At 45.7% G+C, this 12,450-nt stretch overlaps 1 pseudogene; it reads left to right on the top strand.

The window, feature by feature from the left end:
• The first annotated feature begins 523 nt into the window (after positions 1-523).
• LOC150015987 (maestro heat-like repeat-containing protein family member 7) overlaps positions 524-12,450 on the top strand; it is a 53,764-nt pseudogene continuing 41,837 nt past the window's right edge.

The raw sequence follows: 12,450 nt of genomic DNA, 5'->3' as shown, positions 1-12,450 counted from the left end.
GAATAGGCAAACCGTTAGGGACGGTGGGCAGCTCTGCTAAGTCTGCTTTGGGAGTCTAGGCCACAGTTCTAGCAAGTTAGGGGTTGGTTGGAAGTGGGGTGACTCATAAGGAAGCTCCTCCTTCCCTTTTTCTACTTAAGGTGGGAGAGGTTCCTCATTTATGGACTTCCTACCATGCACTTGGCACAGTGCTAGGTGCTGTGGATGCCCCAAGGACTAAGATATGCAGCTCTTGCCAGGGTGGAGCTCTGCCCAGCAGGGGCTGGCCTACTAATGGAGTCATTGGAATAAAGGGTGATGAATATTTTGTTGTGTAGGGTGGGGCTGGAAAAGTGGGCTGGGCGTGGTCATGGAGGTCCCTGTAAGTCACACAGGGCCTCATTTGAAAGATAGTGGGGATCCATGGAGAAATTTTAACAAGTGAGGCATTGCCTTTTCTCTCTCTTAGGAACACTGCAGAGAGTGTAACGGTCAGCTCTTTGAGAGAAAGGGGCAGTGGCATTGAGGAACGTCTAGACCAGACATGGCTCTGAGTCCAAGGGCCAGTGTGGCCCTCGATGAAGAACCAAAGATGACACCGAGTCTCAACTCCACCGGGGCCCTAGTTTAGGCTCTGGCACCATCTCTGGGCCAAACCCAGATACAGACCTTGTTCCTATCTTGAATCCACCCGTGAATCCTGGCTTGGCTCTTCTTCCAGACCTTAATCTAATTCCGAGTCCTGTCTCTGAGCCAGCCCCTGGCCTGGTGTCTGATAACAGCCCCAGGCCTGTTGACAGTGAGGCCATGGCTCCAGCCTCCCTCCAGATCACCACTTCCCACTCTGGTGAAGCTCTGGGCCTGGATAGGAATCACATCTCAAGGCCCAGCTCACAGGGGCCCCCGTGTTCAGCCTCAAACCTTGTTCTGAGCCCTGGCTCTACTGAGGCCCAGTGTCTGAGCTGGAACAACTCCTCGGGGCTGAATTCTGAGGAGGCCTTCAACTGCCACTCAAGCACAATTTTTGATTTGGGTCAGAGTAACTCCAATCTTCCCAGGCCTGAATCAGATCCACTTATAAGGTCCTATTCAAGAGAAGCCCTAGCTCTGGGCTCATGTATCTCCAGGCCAAGCTCAAAAGGCCTCCTTACTCAAGCCTCAAACTGTTCTCTGGATACCAGCTCCAATGACCTGCTCAGTGTGGGCTCAAGAGCTACCTCCAAGCTGGACCTGAATGTGGCTCCAGGTTCCTGTGGGACCCCAATCCCAAACACCAACGAGACCATCACTTTGGTTTCACATAACACCTCAGGGTCTGTTTTGAAAGGAGCCTTTGGTACAGCCTGGAACGCGAGTTCCAAGGGAACCATCAATGTGGCTTCAAATAGCAATGTGAAGTCTGATTTGAACATGACCGTCACTCAGGCCTCATGCTTGGCCCTGAGTCCTGGCTCCAATGATGATATTAGCCTGCACTCCAGCACCTATGGACCCAATTCCGCCTTTTCTCCACCCTCATACATGACCTTGATACTAGGCTCCAAGGAGACTCTGAGTCTGGGCTCCAGCGAGACTCTGAATCTGGGCTCCAGCCTCATCTTCAGGGACATGTCCACGCTGACACTGAGCAGCCAGCACGATTATTCTGAGGACAACACCATCCACACTGTGCCCCTGGAGGAAGATCAGCAGAGCTTGAGCAAGATGGCTGGTGCTGAGGTGGGCCAGTTCCCACTGTTGTTCCCCACCCACAACACCACAGACAAGGACACCAGAGCCTTCCAAAGTGTCCCTGAACGTGAGTGTGGCAGGGGTGACAGCCCTAGAGAGGGCACTGTCCTGGAAGAAACTTGTATTTAGACTTGTGGGGCAGGGAGGGGAGAGGAGAGGGGAAGAAAGGGAACATCAATCAGTGGATAACATGCAATATATTAATTATGCACAAGAGATTCAGTGCTCAGCCTCTGCTTGTTGAGGGATTTGGGACAAGCTACTTAATCTCTCTGAACTTCAGTCTCCTTAACTCTAACATCATCCATATGATAATACCTTTATTATGTCCAGATTACAAGTCAACTAACTATACCTTCCTTTCAAAATGTATGCCTCTTTCTTTTTTGATAAATTTCAGACCTGGCTCTCCAGATCAATGGAGGAGGCAGGCTCTAGGCTCAGCTCACCTCTATTATAGAGCGTTTGAGGTTCCCCACCTGAGCAAGGCCTTGGGGTCCTATCTGGAACCTTCACTCACTTCTGATATACAGGTGTTTTGGAAATGAATCTCCTGTTTTTGATGTTGTAAGGATCTCTCAATTATTTAGATCTCTAAATATTTATGTTTGTTCGTGGACCAATACTATATTGCAATTAAAAAATTACCATGGCTTTGCAAATATGTATTCGTATCTGGTAGGGTAAGAATCTCTTTAAAATGTCTCAAAATTATTCTGAGGGTAACAGCATCCAAACCATGCTCTGATGTCTATTAGCAAGCCCTCATTCTTCCATATACATTTTATTATACTTTTTAAAAGATTTTATTTATTTATTTTGAGAGAGAAAGGAAGGGAGGGAGAAAGAGAGGGAGAGAAACATCAATGTGTGGTTACCTCTCTCATGCCCCCAAACGGGAACCTGGTGTGCAACCCAGGCATGTACTCTGACTGGAATCAAACTGGCGACCTTTTGGTTTGCAGGCCGACGCTCTATCCACTGAGCCACACCGGGCAGGGTCCATATATATTTTAGAATATGTTTGTCTAGGTCTTCAGAAAAATCTTGCTGGCATTTGTATTGGAATGCTATTAATTTATCCATCTATTGAAGTTTTCCTTTATATAGGATATAGCTTTTACTAGAACTGAAAAATTCTCCCTCAAGATCTATTGTATTTTTCGATAGGTTAATTCCTATGTACTTTATAGTTTTTATTGCTTGCATGAATCATATCTTATTTTTTAATACAATTCCTCTTTTGTACTGATGATGCTTGATGGTATAGAGAAATTTTGTTTCTGTATGTTGAACTTTTTAAAATACAACTTTATTGAGTTATAATTTAGATATCATAAAATTTCCCCACTTTAAGTGTATAATTTAATGGTACTAAAATACACACAGAATTGTGCAACTATCACCACAATCAACTGTAGAACGTTTTCATCAACACCCCCCACCCCCCAAGAAACCCCCAAACCTCTTAGATATCATCCCAAACCCATTGTCCCCCAGTTCTAGGCAACCACTAATCTACTCTCTGTATAAATTTACCTGTTTTGGACTTTTCATATAAATATGTGGTCCTTTGTGATCGAAACACAGTAACCCCACTTAATTCCTTCCCCCTAATTTATATGCTGTCCTGGTAATGCATATTCATTATTTTCTTAATCCTATAACATCATTATTATTTTATGTAGTTAATGTTCTTATAGTTACCCAAATATTAATCTTTCTTTTATTTCATTGCTTATTGCATCTCAGACCTTCCATCTGACATTGATTTCCTATGGCTTGAAGAGCATACTTTAGAATTTCCTTTAGTGAATTCTGCTGATGGTAAACTTTTATCATTTTTTGTCTGAAAAAGATTGCCTCTAGTTCTCTTTCATTCCTTTAAAACATGTTAAAACAATGAAAACTTGAAGAAAAATTGAAAGCACAGTATAAAATTTTTTGTCTGTGAATAATTTGATTAAATGGCCAAGTGATGTCCCACATCCCTGAATTTTGTTTTTTATTTCTTACAAAAAAGAACAAAGGTTAACCATCAAAATCATGAAATCAATGTCAATACACTGTTACCATCTAATTCGCAGACCCCATTCAAATGTCACTGATTGTCCCGGTAATTTTTTCTGGAAGAAAAAGATCCAGTGCAGAATAACTCACTGCACTTTTTTGTCTAGTTTGTTTTGTTTCCTCAGTCCTCACCTCAGCCTTTCCTTGACTTTCATGTTCTTTTTTTCTTTCTGAACATGTGCTTCAATGAGCTGTCAGGCCAAGGGGGCAGCAGCTGAGCAGAGCTCAGGGCCTAGAGGGGAGTCACGCACGGCTCCCTTTTGTCACCTCAGGAAGCCTATTTTTTTCCTTTCAACCCTGAGAAAGTGTCAGAGGCTTGGCTAGCAGTCTTGTGGATGGTTTTCTGGGTGTACTTGGCCACCCCGCCCATGGCTGCAGCCTGGGCTACCCCTTCCACTTGTGCTTCAGGTCCTGCAAGCCCTTGCTGGCTATGGCTGCAGGGGGCCTCTGAGGAGTCAAGGGTAGCTGAAGCCACATTGGATCTCCGGACTTTCATGTTCTTGATACATTTGAAGATTACAGGCCAGCTGTTTTGTAAGTTGTACCCAGGTTTGGGTTTGTCTGATGCTTCCCCATGATCACCTCCGTGTCATGCGCCTTTGGCAGGAAGAGCATGGAAGGGGAGCTAGCCTTTTCTCATGGCGTCCCACCTGGTGGTGTGTGATTTTGGCTTGTTCCGTCACTGATGATGCTCACTTTGGTCACATGAGTGAGATGGTTGCTGCCAAGTTCACCACTGTGAAGTCACTATTTACCCCTTCGTAATAAATATTGTGTGAGGAGGTTATCTGAAACTGTGTAAATACCCCATTCCTCATCAAACTTTCTACTTATTCATTTACTTGTTTATATTAGTATGGAGTTGTGGCTTCCTAGTTTATTCAATGGACTGTATCATGTGTTGCTGCCATTATTTATTGTGATACCGAAACTTTCCCCAGTTTGACCAGTGGACTCCTCTTCAAGCAAGCTTTTGTGCCCTTTGACATAGCCTCATTGTTGCTTGAGTTCTCTTGTTCTCCGTTTCAAGATGTCTCTTGTCTTCTAGCTCATCTTCTATTTTTTGCCCAAGTCCTAGAATCAGCCCAAGGAGCCTTGTTCCTTTTAGTGGAGAATGGTACTTAGAAGCCAAGGTCTTGGTGCTGGCTGTATTTACTACTATTGGGATGTCTCTGCTTCTTTCTCTTGGCTTAATGCTCCAGCAGCCTCTGGTGGCCAAGAGGGCCCTGAAGTTCTAGGCTCTCATAGGTCCTCAGAAGGAGAAGACACACTTTCTTAAATAAAGAGCTCTATTGCCCTGCTCACCCAAGAGCCCATCCCTGGACCAGTCACTGTGGCGGTGGGCACAGGGCTCTTTTTATTGGCCAAGCTTGGGTTGCAGACCCGCGCCTATTTGAAGAGGGGGATAGGTGGGGCTTCAAGGGTTCAGCTTCATCTAACTATATGGAATGGGTAACCCACAGGGAAGGCAGGAATTCTTTTACCAAAGGAAAGATGAGCAAACCTGGGGCTGACAAAATAGCAAGTATCTACTACTATAACAAATGAGAGTTTCATTATAAATTGTGATAATGGTTGAAAAAAGAGAGTAAGCTGATGCACAAGAGGATCACAGTGGGACCCCCATTAACCCAAAGGTCAGGGGAGGCCTCTTTGAGGAGAGGCAGGCAAGCTTAGACCTGAAGGACAGGTGTGGGACCTGGGCAAGGGGACGTGGCAGTGAATTGGTCCAGGTAGAGGAAACTGCCTTGTGCAAAGGCCCTGAGCCTGGAAGCTTGTCTGGCCAGTGTGGCCAGAGCATGGTGAGTGAGGGAGAGCAGCGACAGTAAGGCTGGGGGTGGGGTCAGGGAGGCTGACCTGGCAGGGCCTTGAAGGCGCTGACAAGGATGCTGACTTTATGCTCAGTGAACTGGGGTGCCATTGAAGGATCAGGGTAGGGGGAGCCCAGTCTGGCTGCCGGGAGAGTAAGGATTAGAGAAGCCCAGTTGGGGAGGAGAGAAGGGACTGTGGGTCCCTAGGTATATTATATCTTTCTACTCCTTTCTTCCCTCATCGAAACAACGACATGCAGAAGCCTTTGATGACGTGGACTCATGCCTGGTGAACGTGCCGGGGAAGAAAGAGGATGGCAACAAAATGACTCTGGTATGCATCCTGCCCAACAAACAGCTGACTTCCTGGGATGCCCCCCAGCCCCCACTCCCCAGCCCCAGCCATCCCTGTTTCTCTGCCCAGCTCCTCTTTTCTCCATGGTGTTCATCACCATCCGATGCACAAGAAGCTTTCCATCTTTTATCGGTCTCTCTCGCTATATGTATCTCCTATGCACTGGGCATTTTCATCTGTCTTATTCCCAGCTGTATTCCCAGCATCTACTGTGGTGCCTGGCATATCAGAGGTGCTCAGTAAGTTTTCTAAACAACGAAATGAATTGTGAGAGGGTCTGTACTGGAGACAGAAAGGCTGGAAATGGCCTGTTTCAGGACATAGGCCTGACGCAGGTCTTGGCCACGCACCAGGCCTCGGGAGGCCAGAGAAAGCCAGTGTCTGCAGGACTTGTTGAGGGCCAGTTGGGGCAGACGGGACAGGCTGGTGGACACGAATATGACACACAGAATGTGGGCAAGGCTGGCTGATGGACAGAGTCTGGAGGTAGGGGATAAGGACTTATAGGGGGGAGGCCCTGCCCTGCCCTCAGGCTGATTCAGAGGCCAGCTCAATGCAGCATGTGGGTGGGGGTGGGGAGAAGGTGACAGAACTATGAAGAGGTGTTGCATTTGGGAAGCATCTGTCTTTACCCCACGGCATTGTTCCAGTTGTCCACCTTGCTCTTGCCACACTAGCCTTCTTCTGTTCCATACCAAACTCATTCTTACCTCAGGGCCTTTGCATTTGTTATTCTGTCAGGAAGGTTCTTCCTATAAGATAGGCCTAAATAAAACTGAAGTGAGGTCTGTGTTACATAATGTATGCACAGCACTGAGCACGGTCCCTGCACAGAAAGACTTTGTTACTGCAATCACTCGGCAAATTTAGGTGAGCCCTTGCTATGTGCCAGGCACTGTTTCAGGCACTAGAGATACACTAGTGAAATGACATTCTACTTTGGAGAGACAGACAGACCCTCCTTCTTGTTTTTCACATGGCTACCTCTTTCTTGTCATTCAGGACTCAGTCTAAATATTATCTCCCCTGAGAGGCCTTCCTGGACAGTGTTCTAAGTGAGCCATCCCCCTCCCATCACTTTAGTAGCCAAAGTCATTAATCGCTGTTTAACAAACTGCCTCAACACTTAGTGGTTTAAAAGTTCACTCTGACAGCCAGGGAAGTAAGGATGGAAAGGGCCCAATTTCTCATGATTCTAAAGTGTGACTGGGCTCAGCGGGTGGTTCTTCTGCTCTGTGTGGTGTAGACAGAGATCACTGGGGGAGGGGGCCTGGAACATCCAAGATGACCCCATCTTCCCAAGTCTCTGTGTACCTGACGTTGCCATTCCATGGCAGCTGGGTTCCAGAGGGGAAGGGCTGCCAGTTCCTTTAAGGGTTAGGCCAGCAACTGCACAGCAGCACTTGCATGGCCTTCTGTTGGTCCAAACGAGTGGTGGGATGAGCCCAGAGCCGTCTTGATAGGCAGAGTAAGAAAGAACTTGTGGGATCTTGAACCCACCACACTGTTCATCTGATTACCTTGTTTTGCTTTCTTTACTATATGAAGTCATTTTATTCATTATTTTATTTATTTCATGTTTTTTTCTCCTCCTTCTGCCCTAAGATAAGGAGAATGAATAGATGAATTGGACCTTAGTAAATGTGTTGCCTCTCTCAGGTAGCAGAATGCCTTAATCTGATTAGGACGTGTCCTCAAGAAGGGTAGATAGCAGAAGGCCCATAGGAGGTATTACATATGGTGAGATTTCAGCTTGAGGTGTGGGGGACCCTTTCTGTCCCCGCAGCCGCTGCTTCTCCCTTAGTTGACTGGCAAAGGGGGAGAATTCTGCAGCCCCTGATATCTGTCCTCTTCCAAACGCTGGACTTCAAGGATTATCCACACACCCCTGCGGTCACCTTCTCAAGGCTCACCCACTCCCCAGATGTTCCTTTTGTGGTTTCTCATTTCTCTTGAGCAACGCTGGGGCTGGCAGCTGGGGAGGAGCAAGCTGACATGCCTGCAGGCGGCGGGTGGCTGATGCAGGGGTAGGGACAGCCCCTGAAAGCTGGGTTCAGTGCGGCTCTCACCCTGTGGCTTTGCCCTCTGCTGCCCCCGAGGCTGAGAATGTCATCACCCTCCAGAATAGCCAGCATGTGCTGGAAGGTGAAGGAGAGAAGAAGACTATGGTGAAGAAGATGATGGTGCGAGAGCCACGTCTGGTCTGTGGCATTGGGGTGGGAGGAGCGGAAGTCCTGAGTCTACCCACTGATGAGACAGGGAGCTAGGCGGGGAGAGGAGAGACGAGGAGGCAGGGCACTTGGCCTTGAGTCTCAGCTCCACCTCTAGCTGTTCTCTGCCTGTCTAGAGGGAGCCCAGGCAAGTCATGTCCCTTCTCTGAGCCTCACTCTGCTCACCTGTGACAATGCCTGTGTCACTGCTTGGCGGGGGAGAACACAATCCAATGGTTTACTGTAGAGCATTGTGTACCTGGGAGCAGTTTTATTACTTAATACCAAAAGTTAGTTCTGGTGGGGAATTTTCTTATCATTTTGCTAAATACAGTCATTTCTCAGTTATCCACCAGCATGTGCTGGGTGGGGATAAGCAGAGAAGTTTCCAAAATCATACTTAGCTTTGAGTCCCTTAGAGAGGGAAAATATCCCTGCCCTTGATACCTTCATTTAACTAATATTAATTGAGCACCTATTGTCTGTAGGTAGTAAATCAAAAGTGAGAAGTAATTAGAAGGACATTTTAAAAGGAATTCAACTGGATTTCTCTCAAGGGCCCTTTGTGGTGTTTTTGCTTTGGGCTAGTAAGTTTGTAGAGCAGTTTCTACTGAAGTTCTCCATGATTCAACTGCATTTTCTGCTTCATATGGTCTTGGGTCAGTTGCTTCCTTTCTTAAGTGATCAAATTTGAAACAGATTCTATTTTTTGGATCCAAAAACTTTCCATTTCCCACATCACCATGTTCTGTTATCAATACCTGATCTTCAGAACCTTCAATTTTTACTGGAGTAAACTGGTCCAAGTTATATTGTGCAAATGCATGGGCTGCTCCTTCTCTGAGAAGATTATCATTATTAAGCAGTAACTGAACATCGTTAAACACCTCATTAAATTCTCCAGGAGGGGCATGAATGATGAATTTTGCTGCGATACGTACCTTCTCCTCATCAGACAACTGCTCCTCCAGGTCCGCCATTTCCCTTCGGCGACAAACCGCGGTGGCAACGGCGGCCCTGCGCGCGGCGCGCCCCCTCTTGAGGGTTTCAAAGGCTGGGAGATTTGGGGGAGCTCTAGGGGAGATCTCAATAGCATGTTCATTAGCTTTCTGCTGAGGAGCCAAAATGAGATTTATTTCCCTGACTTCATCTGTCCTTGGGTGTGGTTGGCACTAATTGGATTTCTGTTATCTATGTCAGTGAGTAGGGTGATTTAAGTTATTTATCCTCTGGTTAGGAAACAAAGGATTTCACGATTTACCAGATGGTTGTAAACTGCTTGGTCATTTAACTATCTCAGTTTGCCTGTTCCACTTGTCCTGGTCTACAAGCCTGTGTCAGAAGAACACTTAACTGCTTTTCACTGGTGCGTTGGCATGAGCAAGGGCCCCATTGGCTGGGAACTCCTGTGTCATCATGTCGACCTCACAAAGACTGTAGCACTGGCCTGGGCTTGGGGGAGCCTAGGTAACCTGAGAGGTGGCTCTGGAAACATTCCAGGAGTGGGGGCAGCCTTCACAGCCTTCACAAGGCAGTTACGGTCTTGACCCCACCCACCCTTCCTGGGTAAAAGTCTCTCTCCTAGGGTTTTAATTCCACAGTTGGAACTTCATACCTTTGTCTTAAAGCTGAATTTTCTGTTACCACATGGATACTCCAGAAGGAGGTAAGGCATTGAACTTTACACCAGCAACTTCAAGCTCACGGAGAAAATTTTGTGAGTGCGGTGGGTGAGAGTTGGGGGCAGGTGAGGAGGAAGAGAGTGAGAAGAAGACTCAAGGAGGCAGTCCCATAGGTTGGGGGACAGAGAAGGCAGACAACCCGGAAGCAAGACTTGGTCTTTTTCTCAAGTCCCCCTGCCCCCACTGTACCCTTACCCAGGGGGAGGAAGAGATGGTGAGGATGAATATTTATTGAGGGCCTACTGGGGGCCAGGCCCTGTGATCATCACTCTCTGCATTATTCACTTTGTTCCCTACAGTAATCTTGTGGATTGCATATTAAGATTGATGCTCATTGTGGTAAGGCTACGTGCCCAGGCTAACACAGCTGGTGGGAGACAGAGCAGGTTTTGAATTCAGGTCTATCTAATTCCAAAGCCCGGGGTTTGTGTATTATAAGCATTGGGAGACTTTTGTTGCTTTCATTGATCTTTTCCTTTTAGGATAGAGGCTTAATAGTGGCAGAGGGTTTAGAGAATGAGAAATGGGAAGACGTAGATTCACTCAGTGATTCATGCTTGGAGAATCTCTGAAATATTGTAGGGAAACCTGAGTGTAGAGGACCTGGGCTTGAATCCTGCCTCTGCCACTTGCTGGGGACTTTGCAAAAATCACTTTATATCTGTGAACAGTCTGAATTAATATGCCAGTAAATAAGGTTAATGACACTTACGTTGAAGAGTTGTCATTCATTCATTCATTCAATTTTTTATTTTATGAATATTTTCTGAACTTTCCCTGCGTGCTAGGCACTATGTCATGTGCTGGGAAAACAAGGGTAACTAGACAGCTAGACACTCACTAAGCTCATTTTCTAGATGGAGACGTATATGTACAAGTAAATAAACAGAGCAATCCTCTGATAAAAGAGTTGCTCATGTGAGGAAGGTTCCTCACCCACATTTGAGGGTCTCAGGAAGACTCCTTGAAGAAAGAGATTCTTAAGCTGGCATCTAATACGTGACTATATGTTAGCCAGGGGAGGTGATGGAAGTTTAGTTGGGTAGCCTTGGGTAAGTTTATAGGAAGAAAGAAGAGTATTTGCAAAGTCCCCAAGTCAAAAGGTTGGTCAATGCACTTGAGGCACTGGGAGAAGTTGTGAATGGCTTGAGCACGGGATGCAACTTAATTGAGAGTGACTCAAGGATTGCACCAGGGAAGGGGATGGATGTCGCTGAAGAGATGGAGGGGTGAGGCATGTGGGCAGAGCTTACTGGTAAAGGAAATACACATATCAGACAGCAGATCAGGGTGTCCATCCACCAGCTATGTGATCATTACTTTGGGGAGAGGAGGTAGGGAAGAGCTTGACCAAAAGGCTGATTCCTGGGCCCCTTCAGAGCTACAAAGTAGAGTTTCTGAGAGCAAGGTCCAGCAATCTGTCTTTTAAAAAAATATGTAAACTATACCCCCACCCCAGAGTCTGAAAGCCTATGAGAAGTCACAGAGGAGGTCCGAGAGGGAAATGGTGTAGTTGGATTTACAAGCATTTTTCCTTTATTTGAGAATATCAATATTTCCACTTAATTCCTGAAAGAGTCTTGACAGAAAATCTGTAGTTGGCGGTTCTTTTCTTTCAGCAGCTGAAAAATGTATAGCACTTCTCTTTGGCCTCGTGGTTTCACATAAGAAATCCACTGCCATTCAAAGGGATGTTCTCTTAGAGGTAATGTTCTCTGGCTTCTCCGAAGATTTTTTTTATTTCTCTTCTTTTTCTTTTAGTTTTCAGAAGTTTAATCATGATGTTTTGAAATGGATTTCTTTGGGTTTATCCCATTTTGGATTTTCTCAGCTTCCTGAATCTGTATGTTTATATCTTTCACTAAATTTGGTTTATTTTCAGCTACTATTTCTTAGAAATTTTTTTTTCAGCATTCTTTCTCTTCTCCATCTGGAATTCTCATGATAAAAATGATTATATCTATATATATAATTTCCTCCTACATATCTCTGAGTCTGTATTTTTTCAGCCTGTTTTCTCTTTGTCAGTGAAATTAAGTAAATTTATTGATCTGTTCATCAAGTTCATTGATTTATCGTCTGTCATCTCTACTCTGCTATTGAGCTCATCTAGCGAGTTAAAAATTCTTTTTTAGTTATTGTGCCTTTACAATAACTTCTACTTTAATTCCAGTTATTGTATTTTTAATAACTTTATGTATTGATTGAGATTTTGTATTTTTATATGTTTCAAGAATGCTCAGAAATTCTGTACTTCTGATTCATCTCAGTGTTGGCATTAGTTGATTATCTTTTCTTAAGATAAGATTTTCCTATTTTTTGGTATGATGAGTGATTTTTGATTGTATCTTTGGTGCTCTGGACATCAAAAGTCTCTTGACCCTACTTTAATCTTCTGTTTCAGCAGGGAGTCAACCTTGGTCTGCTTTGTTCCTCTGGCACTGCTGGGGCTGCCTGTAGGGGCAGACGGTGCTTCCCTGGGACATGTGTTGTCCTTGGAGATCCAGGAACTGTGGGACCTGGCAAGTTCTCTGCCACTGGGTGGAGGGCCCAGAGATGCAGGGCTCTGCTAACACTGACACTGAAGTTGGATTGGCCTGTCACTGCCTAGA

This window comes from Furipterus horrens, unplaced genomic scaffold, assembly GCF_987537825.1.
Source record: "Furipterus horrens unplaced genomic scaffold, mFurHor1.1.pri manual_scaffold_3, whole genome shotgun sequence".
Classification (NCBI taxonomy): domain Eukaryota; kingdom Metazoa; phylum Chordata; class Mammalia; order Chiroptera; family Furipteridae; genus Furipterus; species Furipterus horrens.
Note: the sequence above shows the minus strand (reverse complement) of the source record. Positions and strands in the feature narration are given on the sequence as shown.